This window comes from Dermochelys coriacea, chromosome 1 (genome assembly GCF_009764565.3).
Source record: "Dermochelys coriacea isolate rDerCor1 chromosome 1, rDerCor1.pri.v4, whole genome shotgun sequence".
In the NCBI taxonomy this organism is placed as follows: domain Eukaryota; kingdom Metazoa; phylum Chordata; order Testudines; family Dermochelyidae; genus Dermochelys; species Dermochelys coriacea.
In genome coordinates this window covers 218,152,823-218,173,959 of record NC_050068.2, presented here as the reverse complement: position 1 = coordinate 218,173,959, position 21,137 = coordinate 218,152,823, and the positions used below count along the sequence as shown (strand labels likewise).

The 21,137-nt window shown below is 44.3% G+C and overlaps 1 pseudogene; it reads right to left on the bottom strand.

Annotated features, from left to right (window-relative positions):
- Positions 1-396: 396 nt before the first annotated feature.
- Positions 397-19,815, bottom strand: LOC119854856 (annotated as a pseudogene).
- Positions 19,816-21,137: the final 1,322 nt, after the last annotated feature.

Below are 21,137 nucleotides of genomic sequence, written 5' to 3'. Positions count from 1 at the left end.
CCTCCACCAGTCTCCTGGGAGCTTCAATGACATCACAGGAAGAGCTCATTGCACTTTGGCTTTTTCCACTTTAGATATTTTCAGCATTTTTCAGATTTTTCCAAAATTGATCTAGTGCAGTGGTTCCCAAACTTCTTCCTCCACTTGTGCAGGGAAAGCCCCTGGCGGGCCGGGCCGGTTTGTTTACCTGCCACGTCCGCAGCTTCGGCTGATCGCTTCTCCCAGTGGCCGCGGTTCGCTGTTCCAGGCCAATGGGAGCTGCTGGAAGCGGCGCGGGCCGAGGGATGTACTGGCGCGATTGGCTGAACCTGTGGACAGGACAGGTAAACAAACCAGCCCGGCCCGCCAGGGGCTTTCCTGCACAAGTGGCGGAACAAGTTTGAGAACCACTGATCTAGTGAGAGAGTTTGGGCCCCAACATCATCCTCCACCGCATAAGCCCAATGCCATGATAGCCCAGGGCTAATCAAAACCCTCCCACCAGATCTCTCGGGAGCTGACTCAAGAGAGAGATAGGGGGACTCTCCAGTCTCCCATCCAGGATGGGGGTTCTTCCTCAAAGTCTAAGCGCTGCAGTCTCACAAATTCGATTAAATGCATAGGAACAAGGGACGTTATTCCAATTCCTGCTACCATATGCATTTTGTTCTCCCAACACATACACGACAGCACAGTTCTCATTGATGTGATGACTGGGTTCCCCAGGTCTCCAGAACTTGTAAAAGAGAGAAGCTCGTGTGTTAGAGATGCATCATTATAAACATTGCAGAGGAAAGAGTTGTAACTGGCAATGATGAGAGGAGAAGGAGAATTGCAACACTTGTATCAGCCACAAACACGCCTCTTCTTCCAGTACACTGTTCTCTAAAATTCATTCATAGCCTCTATCCATGTTCCCTTTGTAAATCTTCTCTCTATTAGACCAGATGTAATTTGTTCCAGTCGTGGGTAAGGTGCTCACACACACACACACACACACACACGCACACAACTTTGTATACTAACCCTGGAACTATGTGGAGGGTGGTAAGTGGTCTCCATCCCAGGAAATACTCACGCTGCAGTATTGTTATATGGAGTCCCATCCACCCAGCGCCACTGTCCTTTCTTCTCCTGATCAGTCAGACCAATACAGTAATTCCTTTGTTTGTGGCCTGTAATTGTTCCATTTACCCGAGTGAAGATGAAATCCTGGATAAAAATAAAATAAAATCTCCACCAGGTGCAGTCTCTGGGCATACAGTAGGAGATGGGGGTCCCTGTGAGGTGTGGGGGTCCCTGTGAGGTGCTGGATGTGACGGACGAGGAAGCCCAGGACTGAAAGAACACAGAGCCCAAACATCCTCTCCAGGGCTACACTCTGAGTGCCCAGAGGAGCCTGACTCCCAGCAAGTTACCTGCTCAACTCTTCTGTTGATCACAACCAAGTGGGAGCCCATCCCTGTGCAGTTCCTCTCACTGTCATCCCAGGTCATCAAGTCTTTCAAGAAGTAGTAGCAGCTGGCCTGAAAGGGCTTCCAGCCCATGGGACAGCACATCCAGATTCGCCTTGTGAGAGAAAATGGGAATGAATCACAGAAAATAAAACTGGAAAGGACTTGGTAGGTGACACTCAGTTCAGTTCCCAGGGCAGTTCCATCCAGTCCATCTTCATTCCACACATATCTCGAGCAATGGGGACTAACAGAGGCCTTCATGGTGAGGAAATGATTCACGACCAGCAGCCTGAATTATTTTTTCTCCTACTTGGTCTTTTTTATACCTAATTCTTCCCCCTAAATCCCTCCTGGTCAGTTCTTTCCCTCATTGTGCTTGCCCCCTGGAGGCACTTGTAGACCATTAACACACACTAACTAGTTCTGTGCTGGATTGTTTTCCTTCCTGCTTCTGCGTTGCTCTGGCAGCCTCTCCGTTAGTGTCTCCTCCTTCACCTTCTCCTCCTCTGTCCACTTCCTTCCTCAATGGTCTTCTTCTATTCTACCTCTGCACCCTATCCTTGCCTGACTTCATCCACTCTAATCGCTTCATGTGTTGTCTCTTCTGTGAAGACTCTCACCCTTACCAGGCATTCAATCCCACCGCTATTCATTTGACCCCTGAGCTCTGCCTGTCCTTTCCTCCCTCTCTCCATCCCTACTGCCAATTCCTCAGGCCATCTCTCTCTAATCTTGACTATGGCTCCAACCCCTGCCCCTGGTCTCCTCAAGTTTTATATTGTGTCCCTCAGGTCCATCCAGCTTGCTGCTGCCATTCCATCCCCCGACCCCTCCCACTTAAGTATCTTCACTGGATTTTATTTTCTGCTTGTGTCAGATTCAAACCTCTCACCTCACCTTCAAGGCCCTCCACAGCTCTGCCCTGTCTCCATCTCATCTATAGTGGCTTCCTCCTCCTGCATTCAGCCACTTCAGCTTATCTCAGTACTTTCCTGACTGTTTCCCGTAAGCTACACTGCAACTTTTCTCACTATGTCCTCGATACCTGGAATAATCTCCTTGACCCCATGTGCTCCTACCTCAAATCACTCCTCAAAACTCATTCTTTTCAGTCAGTCTTCCATCACTGCCCTCTCTCCTGATATCCTCTAATTTGTAGTATTATGGTGGAGTGGTAACAAAGGCATACTTAAGGTTGTCTCAGAGAATTGTGCTATGTGGGAAATGAATGGGAATATTTGCAAAATGGTTTACTACAGGAAAAACCTGTAACACATAAAATAGGGGTGCAGAAGGGCTTTTTATTTTCTGTCCATTTGGAATTTGTAGGAGAGTAATGTACTTTAAAATATTTCAGATATAGAAATGTTTTGTTATTGGACCCCTGGTGTCTCCCTTTTTAAAATAGCTTTTTGCAAGAGTACAGATGGAGAATTTACATTAAACTTCCTGCATAAAGACACTTCCTGTGTATATCTATGAATGGATACACTTCTGCATATATCTATAGTTTACACAAACACCACTTTATAGTTTTCCATTTTGGAATTTCAGAAAAAAATATTTTTTGCTTCATAACTGATGTGAGCTGCAGCAAATTGGAAGCACTGCAGTGAAGATATGAATGTGTCTACTAGCCAGCAGTGACTTATGTTACTTATGTCATAGCACTACTAGGCAGTGACTTATGTCTGTGCCTGGTGTTAAGAGAATGTGAAGCAAATAGGGTAAAGACCGAACAATAATAATCTTGCTTCTGGCCTTGCTTTTAATTTAAACAGGCTGAATAAGCAAGAAAGAGAATGTAAGTGAAAGCACAAGGCTGCCCCAAGCAAAGTGAAAGCCTTGCCTTTCAGTAACAAGAGAAGACAAGGGGACCGAATCCAGCAAGGGGTTGCTATGGTAACCAAGCAGCTGGAAGGCGGGAAGGTGTAAGGAAGAGACACCGAGTATGTGAGAGTGACCATGGCCAAAAGTAACCCCACTCCTTACCCCTCCCATCAGGTACGAAAGAGGTGGTATTATCACCCCCAGACTCAAGACCCCCCAGAACGGAACATGACCATATATTGAAAGGGGTGGGCCCAGGGGAGGGGCACTACAAGTATAATTAAGAAGAGGGGGGAGAAGAGGAAGCTCCGTCGGCGTGCGGACCTAGGGCTTAGAAGAAGAAGGGGTTCTATCGGAGTATAGAACTGTAGTTGGGGGAGAGGAAGAGGACAGCTCTATTGGCGTATAGAGATAGCCCGACTTGTGTGAAGGGCTTCGGAATATGCTTGCTTGTTTAGCCCCAAGAAACCCATCACATTGCCTGCAGATTGGGCTCTGGACTGTTATTTTCCGGTGAACTGTGTCTGGGAACAGAGAGGGAGGAGGGAGCTGGACCCCTGCCAACACATGGATGCAAATTCATCAGATTCCAGTGACCCTATTGATTCTAATGTCAACACTGACTTCAGCATTACCCGTTTGAAAGCACCATATTAACTAGTGAGGACATTCTGTACTACATATTATCCTCCATCTTTTATGTTTGACAGCAGATTTGCCAAGTTGCAGTGGCTGCATTTAATCAAATACATTTCTTCACAGCCGAACCCTTACTGCAGCTGCTGTGTTCTTCACTATCTTGGCATCACTCTTTGCAAATGGCATGTTTTGATGCCATTTTCCTCAAATGTTGAAAAGTAAGAAAATAAATAGGTGAGATCAACAGGCACACTTCTTCTGCCTGCACCTACAGAGAACTTAGCACATCTTACCTATTATCATCTATGACAAAGTGCTAATGTTCTTAATGTTTTCTCTGAATACTGTATGGATGCCTCAGTTTCCCCTATGCATATCTTAAGTATCTAGGTGGTGGGATAAGGGTGTGTGATTGTTGCAGAGCCCTAGAGGGCCAGTGTGATGCTATCTGCACAGATAATGGCCGACACCCTGTCTCCTGGTAACTGATGGCCTGGGCCCCTCCTTCTCTGCAAGGTGCCAACTGAAGAACAGTTGGAGAACAAAGAGATCAGGTGGCCTCCTGGCCCGGGGAAAGAGACAGAGGGGAAAGAGACAGAGGCCAGAGGAGGGGCTGGAGGGAGTTTCAGTTTAGAGCTGGCTGGGGAAATGGAGGGAGGCCCAGAACTGGGTTCTGGTCTCCCAAACCACCCTCATGATGGACCTGACTGATCCTATTGGATCCTATTCTCTGTACCTACAAGCTCTGTTTTAGACCATGTTCCTGTCATCTAATAAACCCTCTGTTTTACTGGCTGGCTGAGAGTCACGTATGACTGCGGAGTTGGGGTGCAGGGCCCTCTGGCTTCCCCAGGAGCCCCGCCTATGTGGACTCACTGTGGGAAGTGCACACTGTGAAAAGGGGATGCTGAATGCTCCGAGGTCAGACCCAGGAAGGTCGAAGCTGTGCAAGCTTCTTGCCCTGGAGACAGTATGCTCACAGAGAGGAGGCATTCTCCCCCAGAGTCCTGACTGGCTTCATATGGAGTAGTTCCAGAGCATCGCCCAGGACTCAGTGACACCATCTGCAACATATTGATTACACCCAATGCATCATAAACTACCATACAGTTCTGTATTAACTCTGGTATACATTGGAGGACACATTTTAAAAATATCTTTCTTTGTAAGACTCGCTTTCTTTTCAGGATTTCTTTGAAGAAAAGTGAATAACTTTTAACCTGTGTCTCCGTCTTGTATAAGTTACCATACAGCCTGAATCCTGACAGATGTTCCAAAAGGAGACATATGTTGAAAGTTTTTCTTTTTTTCTAAGATATCCAAAAAGAGACCCCACATCTTAAATGACTGAGTTATACTTTTATCATATGTCTCCATAGGAACAGTAAGTCTCTAAATATTTTATCATGTAGATCTTTGAACATACTCTTACTTCCTCAGATGCCCACAATTGAAACTGAAATGTGTTGTATACAATTTATGTTGTACACTCACCAGATGCATTATTACTACACTCAGCAAGTACATATGTTAGCAATTTACCAGAAACAAAAGCTTTGTTTAGTGACAGGTAAGACAACATCCAGATACCCCATCCACCAGCCCAAAATCTAAAAAGCATGGAAATAACAAGTTATGGGAAACTCTCAGTCATCTCAGCAACCTGAAGGCAGAGTAATTTCCCAAATGCATGGACTATGTCAGTCAAATATGTCAATCTGTTAATACACTAGCATATGAGGTCACTGATAAAGTTTTGTGCTAGAGTGTGAGTTTGATGAAGTTGGGGTATGTGTTGCTTTTCTGTATCTGTTGGAAATGGCAGCAAAAGCCTTTTGCAGTGTTGGGACTGTTATCCATGAAACATGAAAATAGCAAACAATTCATGAGAGTTCCCCCTTAACTTCTGACTTCCATGCTTTTAAGATTGTGCTTTGGTGCACAAAGCTCGATGCAACCTTAACTGTCACTAAACAGAGCTTTTGTTTGTATTAACATGTATGATGCTCACATCTGCTGTTGCTGACTGTAGTAGTAAAAACCTTACATTTGAGGAGTGTACAAAATATACTTTATATCCCACATTTTATTTTATATTTCAGACCTTACTGGAAGTCAGAGTATATTCAAAGATCTACATGAGAAAATATTTCAAGACTTAGGGTGAGATCCTGATCCCAGTGAAGTTGAGGTAAAACTCCAATTCACTTCAATGGGATCAGGATTTTACACTTGGGGTACATCTATACTGCCCTACAGAGTTAACCTGGGCTTTTACCTGGATTTTAGACCAACCCAGGCCCCCACCAGCCACCATCCACACAGAAAAACCTCTGATCTGGGTTTGGCGGAGCTTTAAATCTGGGCCAGTGTAGCTGGCTGGGCAGTGGGGTTTAGAATCCAGGTTCCACACTCACTGGTGCTGGAACCTGCCTACTTTTCATTGAGGAGACAGGCAAAATGTGCTGATAATCCTCCAATACCTTCCTACAGTTCCCCCAGAAGGAAAAAACAAATTCTCCTGAAATTGACCCAGTTGACTGGGGAAGTGTTCTAGAGCATCTCAGCACACACAACCATGGGATATGGCCCCAGAGAAACATGGATAAGTACAGACACTGTGATGACACAATAACTCAGGTTTGGCTATACAGATTCAGACTAGGCTCACACCCAGGCTAGGTTCATCCCTAGGTTGGCTAACCTGGATGCGCAGATTCAGGTGCTGAGCACCCAGGCTACCTGCATGAAGCTTCTTACACAAAACAGTAGCTCACGAAAGCTTATGCTCAAACAAATTTGTTAGTCGCTAAGGTGCCACAAGTACTCCTTTTCTTTTTGCGAATACAGACTAACACAGCTGCTACTCTGAAACCTTCTTTTAAGATATGGTTCTCTTTTTGGATTTCTTTGGGGGGAAATAACTTTTTAACATATGTCTTCTTGTAAGTGTGTCCAAGTTCAAATTATACAGCAGTGGCTACAAGAAGGAGACGTATGGTAAAAGTTATTCTCTCAAAAACAGAGAAGTTCCATCCCACAGAAAATGCTGATATTTTGACATCTGTTTCCATCCCTAAGCAGGATGAAAAATCGACATATCAAAACTCTTTGTGGAATGAAAAGTTTTGAAAAGATTTTATTTGGAAATGTCAAAATGTTGTGTTTCAGTATTTTTGACTGAAATGAAACATTCCCAAATCAAAACTTTTCATTTCAATTTTCCTGATGGAAAATTCCACCAAAATCTATCTTTTCTCATGGAAAATGTGTATTTAGATGAAACTTCATTTTCTGTTAGAAAATATTTAGTTTGAAATTTTTCAGTCAGCCTTATTATTGTCTTTTATTCAAAGAAATCCCCAAACAAAAGCATATGTTAAAAGAAGAATATATACATTTAACATATGTGTCCTTGTATGTATGTCAGAGTTAAGGCTGATGGTAGTGTATGAAGCCTTGGGTGGGAATAAAGTGTTGTGAAAGGAAGACAGTAATAGGTAAGAATCGGTAAGCTTTTTTACCTGTGTGGGTAGAGAAACAGAACCGTGGTTGTTGATCTGAACCATTTATTTTCTAACTTTTCAGGGTTTGAGGAAAATGTTCTTAAAAGTAGAACAGAACAACTTTAACTAACATTACATGACATTTGTTCTGTGAGAAATTATCTCAAACAATGAAACATAAAAAACTAGAACTAATGAGAGAAGCACTTAACATTAAATCCAACTCATGATCTTTCACTGGTATAAAGTTCATCTACATCTACTCCCTCCACTGCTCTTTGTTTATTGTCTTCCCTCACTGTGTTCAGTCTAATTCATAGATTCATAGATACTAAGGTCAGAAGGGACCACTCTGATCATCTAGTCCGACCTCCTGCACAGCGCAGGCCACAGAATGTCACCCACCACTCCTATGAAAAACCTCACCCATGTCTGAGCTATTGAAGTCCTCAAATCATGGTTCAAAACTTCAAGGAGCAGAGAAGCCTCCCTCCAGTCAACCATGCCCCATGCTACAGAGGAAGGCGAAAAACCTCCAGGGCCTCTCCAATCTGCCCTGGAGGAAAATTCCTTCCCGACCCCAAATATGGCAATCAGCTAAACCCTGAGCATATGGGCAAGATTCACCATCCAGATACCCAGGAAAGTATTTTCTATAGTAACTCAGATCCCATCCATCTAATATCCCATCTCAGGGGATTTGGCCTATTTACCCTGAATATTTAAAGATCAGTTACTTACCAAAATCCCATTATCCCATCATACCATCTCCTCCATAAACTTATCGAGTAGAATCTTAAAACCAGATAGATCTTTTGCCCGCACTGCTTCCCTTGGAAGGTTATTCCAAAACTTCACTCCTCTGATGGTTAAAAACCTTCGTCTGATTTCAAGTCTAAACTTCCTGGTGGCCAGTTTATACCCATTTGTTCTTGTGTCCACATTGGTGCTGAGCTTAAATAATTCCTCTCCCTCTCCTATATTTATCCCTCTGAATTATTTATAGAGAGCAATCATATCTCCCCTCAACCTTCTTTTAGTTAGGCTAAACAAGCCAAGCTCCTTAAGTCTCCTTTCATAAGACAAGTTTTCCATTCCTCGGATCATCCTAGTAGCCCTTCTCTGTACCTGCTCCAGTTTGAATTCATCCTTTTTAAACATGGGAGACCAGAACTGCACACAGTATTCTAGGTGAGGTCTCACCAGTGCCTTGTATAACGGTACTAAAACCTCCTTATCCCTACTGGAAATGCCTCTCCTGATGCATCCCAAAACCGCATTAGCTTTTTTCACAGCCATATCACATTGGCAGCTCATAGTCATCCTATGATCAACCAATACTCCAATGTCCTTCTCCTCTTCCGTTACTTCTAATTGATGCGTCCCCAGCTTATAACTAAAATTCTTGTTATTAATTCCTAAATGCATAACCTTACACTTCTCACTATTAAATTTCATCCTATTACTATTACTCCAGTTTACAAGGTCATCCAGATCCTCCTGTATAATATCCCGATCCTTCTCCGAATTGGCAATACCTCCCAGCTTTGTATCATCTGCAAACTTTATTAGCACACTCCCACTTTTTGTGCCAAGGTCAGTAACAAAAAGATTAAATAAGATTGGTCCCAAAACCGATCCCTGAGGAACTCCACTGGTAACCTCCCTCCAACCTGACAGTTCGCCTTTCAGTAGGACCCGTTGCAGTCTCCCCTTTAACCAATTCCTTATCCACCTTCTGATGTTCATATTGATCCCCATCTTCTCCAATTTAACTAATAATTCCCCATGTGGCACGGTATCAAATGCCTTACTGAAATCTAGGTAAATTAGATCCACTGCATTTCCTTTATCTAAAAAATCTGTTACTTTTTCAAAAAAGGAGATTAGGTTGGTTTGGCACGATCTACCTTTTGTAAAACCATGTTGTATTTTGTCCCATTTACCATTGAATTCAATGTCCTTAACTAATTTCTCCTTCAAAATTTTTTCCAGGACCTTGCATACTACAGATGTCAAACTAACTGGCCTGTAGTTACCTGGATCACTTTTTTTTCCTTTCTTAAAAATAGGAACTATATTAGCAATTCTCCAATCATTCGGTACTATTCCTGAGTTTACAGATTCATTAAAAATTCTTGCTAATGGGCTTGCAATTTCAGGTGCCAATTCCTTTAATATTCTTGGATGAAGATTATCTGGGCCCCCCGATTTAGTCCCATTAGGCTGTTTCAGTTTCGCTTCTACTTCTGATATGGTAATATCTACCTTCATATCCTCATTCCCATTTGTCATACTACCATTATCCCTAAGATCCTCTTCAGCCTTATTAAAGACTGAGGCAAAGTATTTGTTTAGATATTGGGCCATGCCTAGATTATCTTTAACCTCCGCTCCATCCTCAGTGTTAAGCGGCCCCACTTCTTCCTTCTTAGTTTTCTTCTTATTTATATGGCTATAGAACCTTTTACTATTGGTTTTAATTCCCTTTGCAAGGTCCAACTCTACTCGACTTTTAGCCTCTCTGACTTTATCCCTACATCTTCTGACTTCAATTAGGTAGGTTTCCTTGCTGATCCCTCCCATCTTCCACTCCCTGTATGCTTTCTGCTTCTTCATAATCACCTCTCTAAGATGCTTGCTCATCCAGCTTGGTCTACAACTCCTTCCTATGAATTTTTTCCCCTTTCTTGGGATACAGGCTTCCGATAGCTTCTGCAGTTTTGATTTAAAGTAATCCCAGGCCTCAACTGCCTTTAGATCCATAAGTTCTTCAGTCCAATCCACTTCCCTAACTAATTGCCTTAATTTTTGAAAGTCAGCCCTTTTGAAATCAAAAACCCTAGTTGCAGATTTATTTTTGTTAATCCTTCCATTTAGTTTGAACTGAATTAGCTCATGATCACTTGAGCCAAGATTGTCCCCTACAACCATTTCTTCTATGAGGTCCTCGCTACTCACCAAAATTAAATCTAAAATGGCATCCCCTCTAGTCGGTTCAGCAACTACTTGTTGAAGGAATCCATCAGCTATCGCATCTAGGAAAATCTGAGCCCTATTATTATTACTAGCACTGGTCCTCCAGTCTATATCTGGGAAGTTAAAGTCTCCCATGATCACGCAGTTTCCATTAGTATTTACTTTATTAAAGACATCAAAAAGGGCTCTATCCATAACCAAATTAGATCCCGGAGGTCTATAGCACACCCCAAGCACTATCATAGGAGAGGCTTTACTAGTTTTCTTCCCCAATGTAATTTTTGCCCAGACAGACTCTGTCTTATCCATTGCATCGCTTCTTATTTCTTTACATTCTAACTCATCGTTGATATACAATGCTACTCCACCCCCTTTACCTTTGTTTCTGTCTTTCCTAAACAGCACATACCCTTCAATACCTGTAGTCCAGTCATGACTACTATTCCACCATGTTTCTGTTATCCCTATAATATCTGGTTTCACTTCCTGCACCAGTAGCTCTAGTTCCTCCATTTTGTTACCTAGACTCCTCGCATTGGTGTATAAACATCTTAATTTTTGCTGTTTGGCCTCGCTCACATTTTGTACCCTATTAGGCACAGTCATTCTACAGCCATTATAACCTATTAGACTAGTATCCACACCGCCCTCGCTCCTTATATACATTCTCCTACCCATGGCTGTATCCTTTCTTACTTCATCTTCTTCCCTCTCAATGCTAAAATCTGGCGTGGAGATTTTCCGGACATCTCCCATCCATCTCCCCCCAATTCCTAGTTTAAAGCTCTCTTTATCAGTTGTGCCAGCCTCGATCCTAGAAGTCTATTTCCTTCCCTACTCAGATGAAGTCCATCCCGAGAGAACTGACCTCTGTCCGTGAATGCCTCCCAGTGGCCATACATCCCAAAGCCCTCCTTATAGCACCACTGCCTAAGCCATCTGTTAACAGTCATAATCTTGTCACACCTTTGTTGCCCTTCTCTAGGAACAGGAAGGATCCCGCTAAAGATCACCTGAGCCTCAATTTCCTTAAGCGTCTTCCCCAGCCTAGCATAGTCTCCCTTGATACTTTCCAGCGAGAATCTGGCTGTATCATTTGTTCCCACATGAAGGATAATTAGGGGATTCTTTCCCGCTCCCTTGAGGATCCTTTTCAACCTCAGGTCTACATCCCTTATCTTAGCACCCGGAAGACAGCACACCCTTCTATTCTCAGGATCAGCTCTAGTTACAGGCCTGTCTATTCTTCTCAATAAAGAGTCCCCGATCACATAGACCTGCCTTTTCCTGGTGACAGTGCTATTCTCCAGTCTCTCCCCTGTTCCCTCTGGCTGCAAGTTCTTTCCATTCCTATTTTCCCTTACAATTCTCTTCAACCCATCCTGTATCCTCCTGGGGCTCATATTTGGTGTCGTCTCCCTTGACTCTTCCCCTTTTTCTATAGGGCTAGCCTCTCTTCTCTTCTTCCTTACCCTTCCACCTTCAGCGACTACCTGCTGAGCCCCTTCTTCATTTTCCAACTCTGCAAACCTGTTCCTAAGCTCTATTTCTCCTTCACTAGCCCGTCTTTTTCTCTGCCTGGTTCTTTGAGTCACATGTTTCCACTGACCACTTTCCTCATCCAGTCTCTCCTCAAAATTCCCCAGTCCTGCTTCCATCCGAGAGTCTGAGCTTTTCCCTTCAGATACCTCATATCTTTGCTCCATCATCTGCTCAAACCCCTTCCTAAACTCAACGAGACTTTCCACCTGCATCTCCAAACCTCGGATCTTTTCCTCCATCAGCTCTATCAGACGGCATTTCATGCAGACAAAACTCTTACTGGTTCCCCCCTCCAGGATCATGTACATACCACAGCTTCCACATCCAGTCATCCTCAATGTGTCTTTCACTGCAGGAGTCACTCCCACAGCTTCCTCTGTATCTGTCATCTCCTTCCCACCTAAATCCTGTTAATCTGGGAAACACAAGCCACACCAAAAAGAACACCCCCCCAGCAAAAGCAAAGCCCAAACAAGCGCCACAAGCCAAACTCCCCTTTCAAACTCCCCTGTTTAGAGCTCTGTTTGCTAGCTCCTGTGCCGCTGCAGCTGTCTGTGCCGCTGCCTGACTGGCTGGCTACCAGGGTATGTCTTCATTTCAAATTAGAGGTGTAATTTCCAGCTCAAGTAGGCATACTTGCACTAGTTCTGATTGAAATAGCATACTAAAAATAGAGTGTAGTCACTGTGATGTAAGGGCTGGGAGGGGCTAGCTGCCCTAGTACGAACCTAAAGTTTAAGACAGATACATACTTGGGGTGGCTAGCTGCTTCTACTGCTTTTGCTGCCACAGCTACATTTCTATTTATAGTGCACTAGCTCAGTCAAAGCTGGCATGGGTATGACTCCTCAAGCTGGGAATTACAGCCCTGGCTCCAGTATATCACCATATTTGGGGTCAGGAAGGAATTTTCCTCCAGGGCAGATTGGAAGAGGCCCTGGAGGTTTTTCGCCTTCCCCTGTAGCATGGGGCACGGGTCACTTGCTGGAGGATTCTCTGCACCTTGAAGTCTTTAAACCACGATTTGAGGACTTCAATAGCTCAGACATAGGTGAGAGGTTATCGCAGAAGTGGGTGGGTGAGATTCTGTGGCCTGTGTTGTGCAGGAGTTTGGACTAGATGATCATAATGGTCCCTTCTGACCTTAATAAATAATAATATCTATGATATATATACTCTTAGCCAGTAAGCTTCTTAGAGCAAGGACCTATCACTTGATTGGTTTTAAAGCATTGTGTGCACCTAAGGTGTTGTATAAATAAAAGATGCACATCTCTAGGTAGTTATCACTTATCCAATCAATGGGGAGCCTATACAGTGGTGTAGTGGTAAAAAAAAAAGTGGGTAAATTAACTTAACCTAAACCCTATATTCCCCAAATGAGAAGTGGGTAAACTCAATTTACCTGCATTTACCCTCGACTACAATACTGTGCCTATGTGTTTATCTTATTCTTTCCTCAAAAGTCAATCTCTCCACACCCCTTACGTTATTTGCTGTTAATTTAGGTCTGAATATTAATCAGGCCTCAACCCCAGAAAACTGACTCTGGGGTCTTTTCTTCTCTTTTAGTGTTATTGACCTTTCCCATCAGGTTCTTCTTCAACACAGTTTCTCTTCCTGAGGTACTGCCTCACCATCTCGTACTCTTCACAACTGTGATTTGTCCTTAGGCCAACTTAGGTAACTGTAAAGGAGAGAGAGAGAGAGAGAGAGAAAAGAGTGGATAGAATATCTCCCTCCTTCTTGTCATCTCTTCCATACATCATGACTTCTCCTGGTGTTCATCAGGGACTGCTTCTCTTTTGTTTGTTTTCTTGTCACAAATGCCATTGCAAACCTCCCCAAGGAGTAGAATAGGGCAGCTCTCTTGGGTTCCCTCTGTTATCCTGGAGGCCCAAGTGCACACTGTCATAGGGACAAATTACCCTGGTCTAGTTGAGGAATAGAAATTATTGATGGGGTAGGAGGCTGTCTACCCAGGTGCCAGGTCAGGACAGGGCAGCAGCCTAATTCACTCATATGTTAATAGAAATCAAAAAAGTGTTAAAAGATATTGTGGTGTAATCAGGCCCATTCACTTGTGTGTTAGTCTAGTTCAAAGGAGATTGCAGTGGTATTGTCTTCACTTATCTATAACCTGTTGATTTAGGATGACCAGTGTCTGGTCTTTGACTGGAACACCCAATTGAAAAGGGATCCTGGTGGCTCCGGTCAGCATGGCTGACTGGGCCGTTGACTGTCCAGCTGGCGGCGCCATGCAGCAGGGCTGGCAGGCTCTCTGCTAGCCACTGCATCACAGTTCCCGGGAAGCAACCGGCATGTCCGGATCCTAGGCTTAGGGGTGTCAGGGGGTTCCATATGCAGGTGCAGCTCCCATTGGGCAGGGCAGGGGACGAACTAGCGCGCCTAGCAGGTGGCTGTTGAGGGGTTGTGGCGCGTGTCTCTCCTGCTGCTGCTGGCTCACTTCTTCTCCTCGCGCTCCTCCTGTGGCTGGGCTCGAGCTGTGGCGCGTGCCCTGTGGCGAACTGCGGTCTGTCGCCCCATTGCCGGCACCCAGGAGTTGGAGGTATGTATCCCTGTCTCCGAGTGCTGGGAATGGGGCTGCTCCCCCACATCCCCCTCACTGCATCCCTCCCTGTCCCAACCCCCCTGGGTCCTGATCCCCCCGTCATTGCACCCTCCCTGTCCCAACCCCCCCATACTCCCATCCCTCTCACTGCATCACTCCCCACCCCAACCTACCCTGCCCCCACCCCACCCGTCCCAGTCCTGTATCCCTTTCAGTACTCTCTCTCCCATCCTCTCCACCTCCCAGAGCTGCCCCCCATGTCCCCCACAGCCCTGCACCCCATTCACTTCCATACACTGCTGAACTGCCATTATGTCCCTATACACTCCTGTGCCCGCCACATACTCAAGCACCTGTAGCCTTCTGTCTCCCCCTGCATCCCCATTCACCCCCCATATCCCCTTCTCTCTCCTTCACTGCCCCTTCTCAGCCCCACCCTGCTCTCGTCCTTGATCTCTTTCCCTCCTCATTCTCTCACCTCCAGCCCCCGCCTTCCCAGCTAGGTGTCTCTGCGTGTGCATGCATGCATTGTATGTGTGTAAGAGACTGTGTGTCTTTGTGTAGGGAGGTGTGTGTATTGTTGCGTGTGTGTATACCGGTGTGAATAAAATTTGCAGCCTAACTCTTTGACTTTTATTCCTTTTGCTGGCTTGCACACAAAAAAATTGATGTCATAAAATATGTGTGTATTAATTTCACAACAAGTTTTTAAAAGAGAAGGGAACGCTAAAAGAAATGTACTATTTCTTAAAAAGTGAATGTTGTTGACTAGTAATTGCAGAAGAGCCAATGTATCATACATTTCTCCTCACCTTTGTCTAGCTACATTATAAACTCTTTGTTGCAGACTCTTTGTTCTTATGTGTATGTCCACCACCTACCACCCTGGAGCCCTGATCTGAGCTGGGGTTTCTAGGCACTGAATAACAATTGTAATAATAAATAATGTGGAAATATATGCATTAGTGCATGCTAGATGTGTACACATGAATACATGTGTGTATCTACATGTATGTGTGGGAGTCTGTTTCTACAGATTTATTTATATAGGTATCTGGACAGCTGTGCATTTCTGTGGTTGTGGTCTGTGGATTTATATTTTGGCTTCAGGAGTGGGCCTTTAATAGACCCATTGCAGCTGTGATAATGTGTGGTCCTAATTCTACACATAAAATTGCAAAAACTTTAGTGAACAAAAAACATGGAGATGGTTACGAAAAATGGGAAGAGGGGAGGGAAAGGATCCTGAAAATCTTTGTAAAATTTCATTTTTTAAAAAATTATCCTTTTTGGCTATTTTGTGGCCAGCTAGCGACCTGTAACAAATAAAACCTGAATTTAGCATAATACATCTTAATATCATAATACATACGAGGGGAGATATGATTGCTCTCTATAAATATATCAGAGGGATAAATATAGGAGAGGGAGAGGAATTATTTAAGCTCAGCACCAATGTGGACACAAGAACAAATGGGTATAAACTGGCCACCAGGAAGTTTAGACTTGAAATCAGACGAAGGTTTTTAACCATCAGAGGAGTGAAGTTTTGGAATAACCTTCCAAGGGAAGCAGTGGGGGCAAAAGATCTATCTGGTTTTAAGATTCTACTCGATAAGTTTATGGAGGAGATGGTATGATGGGATAATGGGATTTTGGTAAGTAACTGATCTTTAAATATTCAGGGTAAACAGGCCAAATCCCCTGAGATGGGATATTAGATGGATGGGATCTGATTTACTATAGAAAATTCTTTCCTGGGTATCTGGCTGGTGAATCTTGCCCATGTGCTCAGGGTTTGGCTGATTGCCATATTTGGGGTCGGGAGGAATTTTTCCTCCAGGGCAGATTGGAGAGGCCCTGGAGGTTTTTTTGCCTTCCTCTGTAGCATGGGGCATGGTTGACTGGAGGGAGGCTTCTCTGCTCCTTGAAGTTTTGAACCATGATTTGAGGACTTCAATAGCTCAGACATGGGTGAGGTTTTTCATAGGAGTGGTGGGTGACATTCTGTGGCCTGTGCTGTGCAGGAGGTCGGACTAGATGATCAGAGTGGTCCCTTCTGACCTTAGTATCTATGAAACATCTGTCAAAACAATAAATATGCCTGTTTGGGCCTTGCAGTGCAAATGAGCATGTGAGCAAGGGTGGAGGAGATCAAGCAACAGAGGGAGGGGGGATGCAGTAAGCAGGGGCGGGGCCTCAGGAAGGGGTGGGTCAGTGCGCAGGGCAAGGGTGTTTGGTTTTCTGGAATTAGAAAGTTGGCAACCCTAATTACATTATGTATAATCCTGTAAATCAGTTAACCTTAAATCAAAAGTGTGTGTTAGTATTAAGATGAGAATGTACTTCATGAAAACTAACGAAGGATTGTTATTGACTATTATATTATCTTTTGCATTATGTATATCCTGTAATTAAATTACCCATCAAACGTGATAGGAGCCTTGGAAATATAAATGAAGGTTGCTAACTTCAAACAAAGGCCATTGTGTTCCACAATGGAAATTCACAGACTCAGTTTGCATTTCTGACTCATTATAACCCACATGGTTAGAAAGACTGTTAAGCTTGTCTTCTGTGAGAAGAAGATATAAATATGGATCAAAGAAAGATCCTGTATCTCTGACTGTTTGGGCTCTGGTAGGAAATGTAAATAGGTACGAGATGTAAAACAGAGATCCCCAGACACAAGCTGGGTACCCCTGAAAAGACTTTTGGGAAACTGGCAGGTTATTACATCAACTGCTATCATTTGGATTTACGAACTTTGTAAATGTATTTTACTTATTTTAACCTCTCACTAACTCTCATTTCTTTTTCTTAGCTGATAAATCTTTAGTTAGTGTACTAGAGAATTGGCTGCCAGCGTAGCCTTTGGTATAAGACCTGGAACACCAATTGACCTGGGGGTAAGTGGCTGGTCCTCTGGGACTGGGAGCAACCTGATGTGGTGTGATTTTTGGTTTATATGACCATTATCACTAAGTCCAGTTTGTCAGGGCGGTAAGATTGACTGGAGAGCCTAAGGGGAATGCCTGTGACTCCATGGTAAGACTGGTGTAGTGATTCAGGAGCTCACATTTATTACTGGCTTGGTGAAATTTAACGATAGAATATATCACCAGTTAGGAGTGTCTGCCCTGTTTTCTGACAGCCTGACCTGAGATTGCCACTCACAGTTGTGTGCCGCTTCAAACAGCATGACATGGGGAAAAGCTTATGAGGTCACAGCTTGTCCATCCAATCCCCCATCTTCCCTTGGCAGGCCCATGCAGGACTGTTCCTCACAGTATAATCTCCAGGTTTGTCCAGACCCAGGTGATGGGGTTTCCTTTTCCCTTCTTTTCGGAAGCCTCTTCTACAGTCTAACCAGCCTCCTCACTGTTAGGAAATGTTTCCTGATCTCCAGCCTGCACTGACCATCTTTTGTCCCTAGTTGTGCCCCTCCCTCCTTAAATAATCAGTCCATTTATACTCACCAATGAGGGCGATGAGGAGAGAGAGAGCCAACAGCAGCAAGAGTGCAGCAATCAGCCATGGGAGCCACTGGGTGTGCTTCTGGGGTACACTCTGGGATATTCTCTTCTCTGGGTGTGCTAAGGTTAAAGAAATTCCCAGCCCCAGGACAGTTAGTTCTTCTCATATCAGCCCCTGTCTGTTAGGTTTCTGCAACCAACTGAAAACTTTCCTGAAGAGCCCACACTCTGGACAAGACTAGACAATCATGAGTAGCTGCTGCTGTTGCTGCCCTCTTATGACCCTTATTCAGGAGTTTAACATGTTATTAGGGATGGGAATAAATTGGAACGCTGGGTTTGACTCCTGACCTCTCCAAACTCCACAGAAGATCAGATTTAGATCCAAACTCTATGTCTCCAGCCCATGTAATGAGCAAATATTCAAACCTCCGGTATTAGGGAGTGAGGGCCTAGCAGGAGGTTATGGGTTCAAGGGAGCTTTTCTTATCTCATCAGAGCAAGCCCTGTGCTGCTAAAGTTCATGTTGCTCTTCAAGTGTCATTTGTCTCAGATGATCAGAGCAAGGAGTCTTTGAGGAGTTCTTAGGCCACCCTGCACTCCCTCTTAACGTGATTCTAGCTCCTATTCCCCTCTCCCCATGATTTTGGATGCAGTGGATGGTAATGTAACATGTAAGGTGACCAGATGTCCTGATTTTATAGGGACAGTCCTGATATTTGGGGCTTTTTCTTATATAGGCTGCTATTACCCACCCCCCACCCTTTGTCCCGATTTTTCACACTTGCTATCTGGTCACCCTAGTAACATGTAATGCATCAGCAAGTGGACTGAAGGGAGGGGGATAGATGGTAGCAGTAGGTGGGAAGGGAATGTTAAGGAGAAGGCACTAATTAGTGCCCTAGCAGCCCCTTCCATATCTGCTGAATCCAAGCCAGGCATTGAGGAGACTCTGTGTGGTGACGTTAGGTATCCCAGGCTGTTAGTCTGGGAGCTCAGGGTCTAGCAGGTTCACAAGAAAATCCTCTTTATATTCATCGTTCCTGAGTCCTGTCTTCTTCGCTACCATGAGGGACCCCACAGATGTCAGAAGTGTGAGAGAGGTGGGAGGGGGTAGATCTCACACTGAAAGGGAAGGAATGGAGGGCACTCCCTGAGGGACTGGCTGCCCCAGGTGGCAATAAGCAGGAATACTTTGGGAATATGGGAGTGTGGGGAGAAAAGGGAGGACACTTTAGGCAGTTGTGCTATTCACAGTTGCAGGAGAGAGGTAAAGGAAGTTGAGTTCTGCTGCTGAGGGAAGGTCCCCTGAGTGACTATAATTATTATTAGAACCAGAAAGACCCAGTTTCCACCTGAAGGCTGAAAGGCTCCAGAGCACATTCCCTAATCCCAGTGAGCTAGCCGGTGCCTCTGACTTGGGGCTGCGTGGGAACCAGTGTCACAAAAATGAGCCACTCCATAGTCCATCCCCCAAATAGCTTGTTATTTACCTGTGGCCTCCGCAGGTGGTGGTGCATTCTTAAACTTCACCTCGGCATAGGTGATCTCCGACGCCATTCAGAGACTGTGTGGCCTGTGTTCTTTATATATTTATAATTCCATCACATTTAAAAATTGATTTTTTAATTCCCTAGAGCCAGAGGGTGACACTTGCCAGTCACGAGTCCTTCCCCTCAGGAAGCTCTGCTACCTCCTCTCCCATCAGTGAGAGGAGGAGAGGCTGGGAGTGGAAAGCCCCTAAGAAGAGCTGAAAGATGTTTGGAGACAGAGATACACCCTGGACAGCTCTTGGGCTTTTCCACCCAGAAACCCAGACTCAGGTTTCCAGAAACGCATGAAAAGAGAAGGGAAAACAGGAAGCTAATGGCTGAAAAGGAAGTTGCATCCTCACCCCTAACAAAAATGCACACTCATCTCCCAGCCAGCATAATTTCTTTTTCTTTCTCCCTCTCTTTTTCTTTCTCTTTGCATTTTCCTTTTTAAATGTTTCTTGCTCTCTTCTCTGAGTCTTTCCTTCTTTCATTGTTTTGCCGGTTGTGACTCCACACCCTCAGCTACATGAACAAACACCCTTTGCTGACAACGTGTAACATCTGCCATAACCTCAAGTGCAGCCAAGGACAAGCAGTCAGAACTCGTTGAGACACTATGGTTAAGCCCTGCCTCTCAGACAAAAGGCAAGATGTGAACTAGTAGTTTCTCTCCATCCCCAAGAGTTTCAGTCTAGGCTCAGCCTCTCAGGGCTTATCTACATAGGAAAGTTTTACCAGTTATACCAGTATAATTATAATTAAACCGTTGGTATTGCCCCTGTACAATTCCCCATGAATATACCCTTATTCTAGCCTAAGGGTAGCATTTTGGGGGGGGGGGGTTGCGGGGTTAAGCTTAAATCCCTTACAAAAAGAGATAAGATAAACTAGAGAAAGACGCCCTTAAACCAGAATAAGAGTGTTCCCTCAGGGAATTATACCAATGTAATACAGCACTTTAAATTCACCTCCCATCTTATTCTGGTATAATTTACCGTGGAGACAGGCCCTCCTTTGAAAAATCTGCCCTCTTCCTCCTCACCTCCTTTGATGCCTCCTCACATCAAAATATTTGAGTAACACAAGGGGGCTGAGTCTTTTTCCTCTCCTCTTCTGGTAAGTATGTCTGTAAAGTAGCATGAGTCAGTGGCCATAACTGTAACAGTTTGTGGTTTTTACAGAGGTTTTACAGTCCCTGCTGCTCACACAGCACTTGTGAATATTTATCCCAGACAATAATGATGAGAAATAATAACTATTCACTGTACTGCTTTGCCCTCGTCTACACGGCAAGTACAACCAGGCTAGAAGCCCCAGTCACAATGGCAACTCCCAACAGAGTTTCAGCAGGGCTCCATCTTAATTGGAGGCTTGTCTCCATGAGAAAACTGCACTGGTTTAAATAAATGGGGTTTAGATGCCGGTTTAGTTAATTTGGTGCAACGCCCTGGGTACTGATACTCCTATTTCCATATAAAAGTGTCACACTGATTTAGCTTAGGATAATTCCTTACTGACTTGCATGCCATTGACTGAAGGCCCTTGTCATAAACCACAATAAAAGCCTCTACACAAGGGGGTTGCATCAATTTAACTGAGTTACTCTAAGACTTCATGTGGGC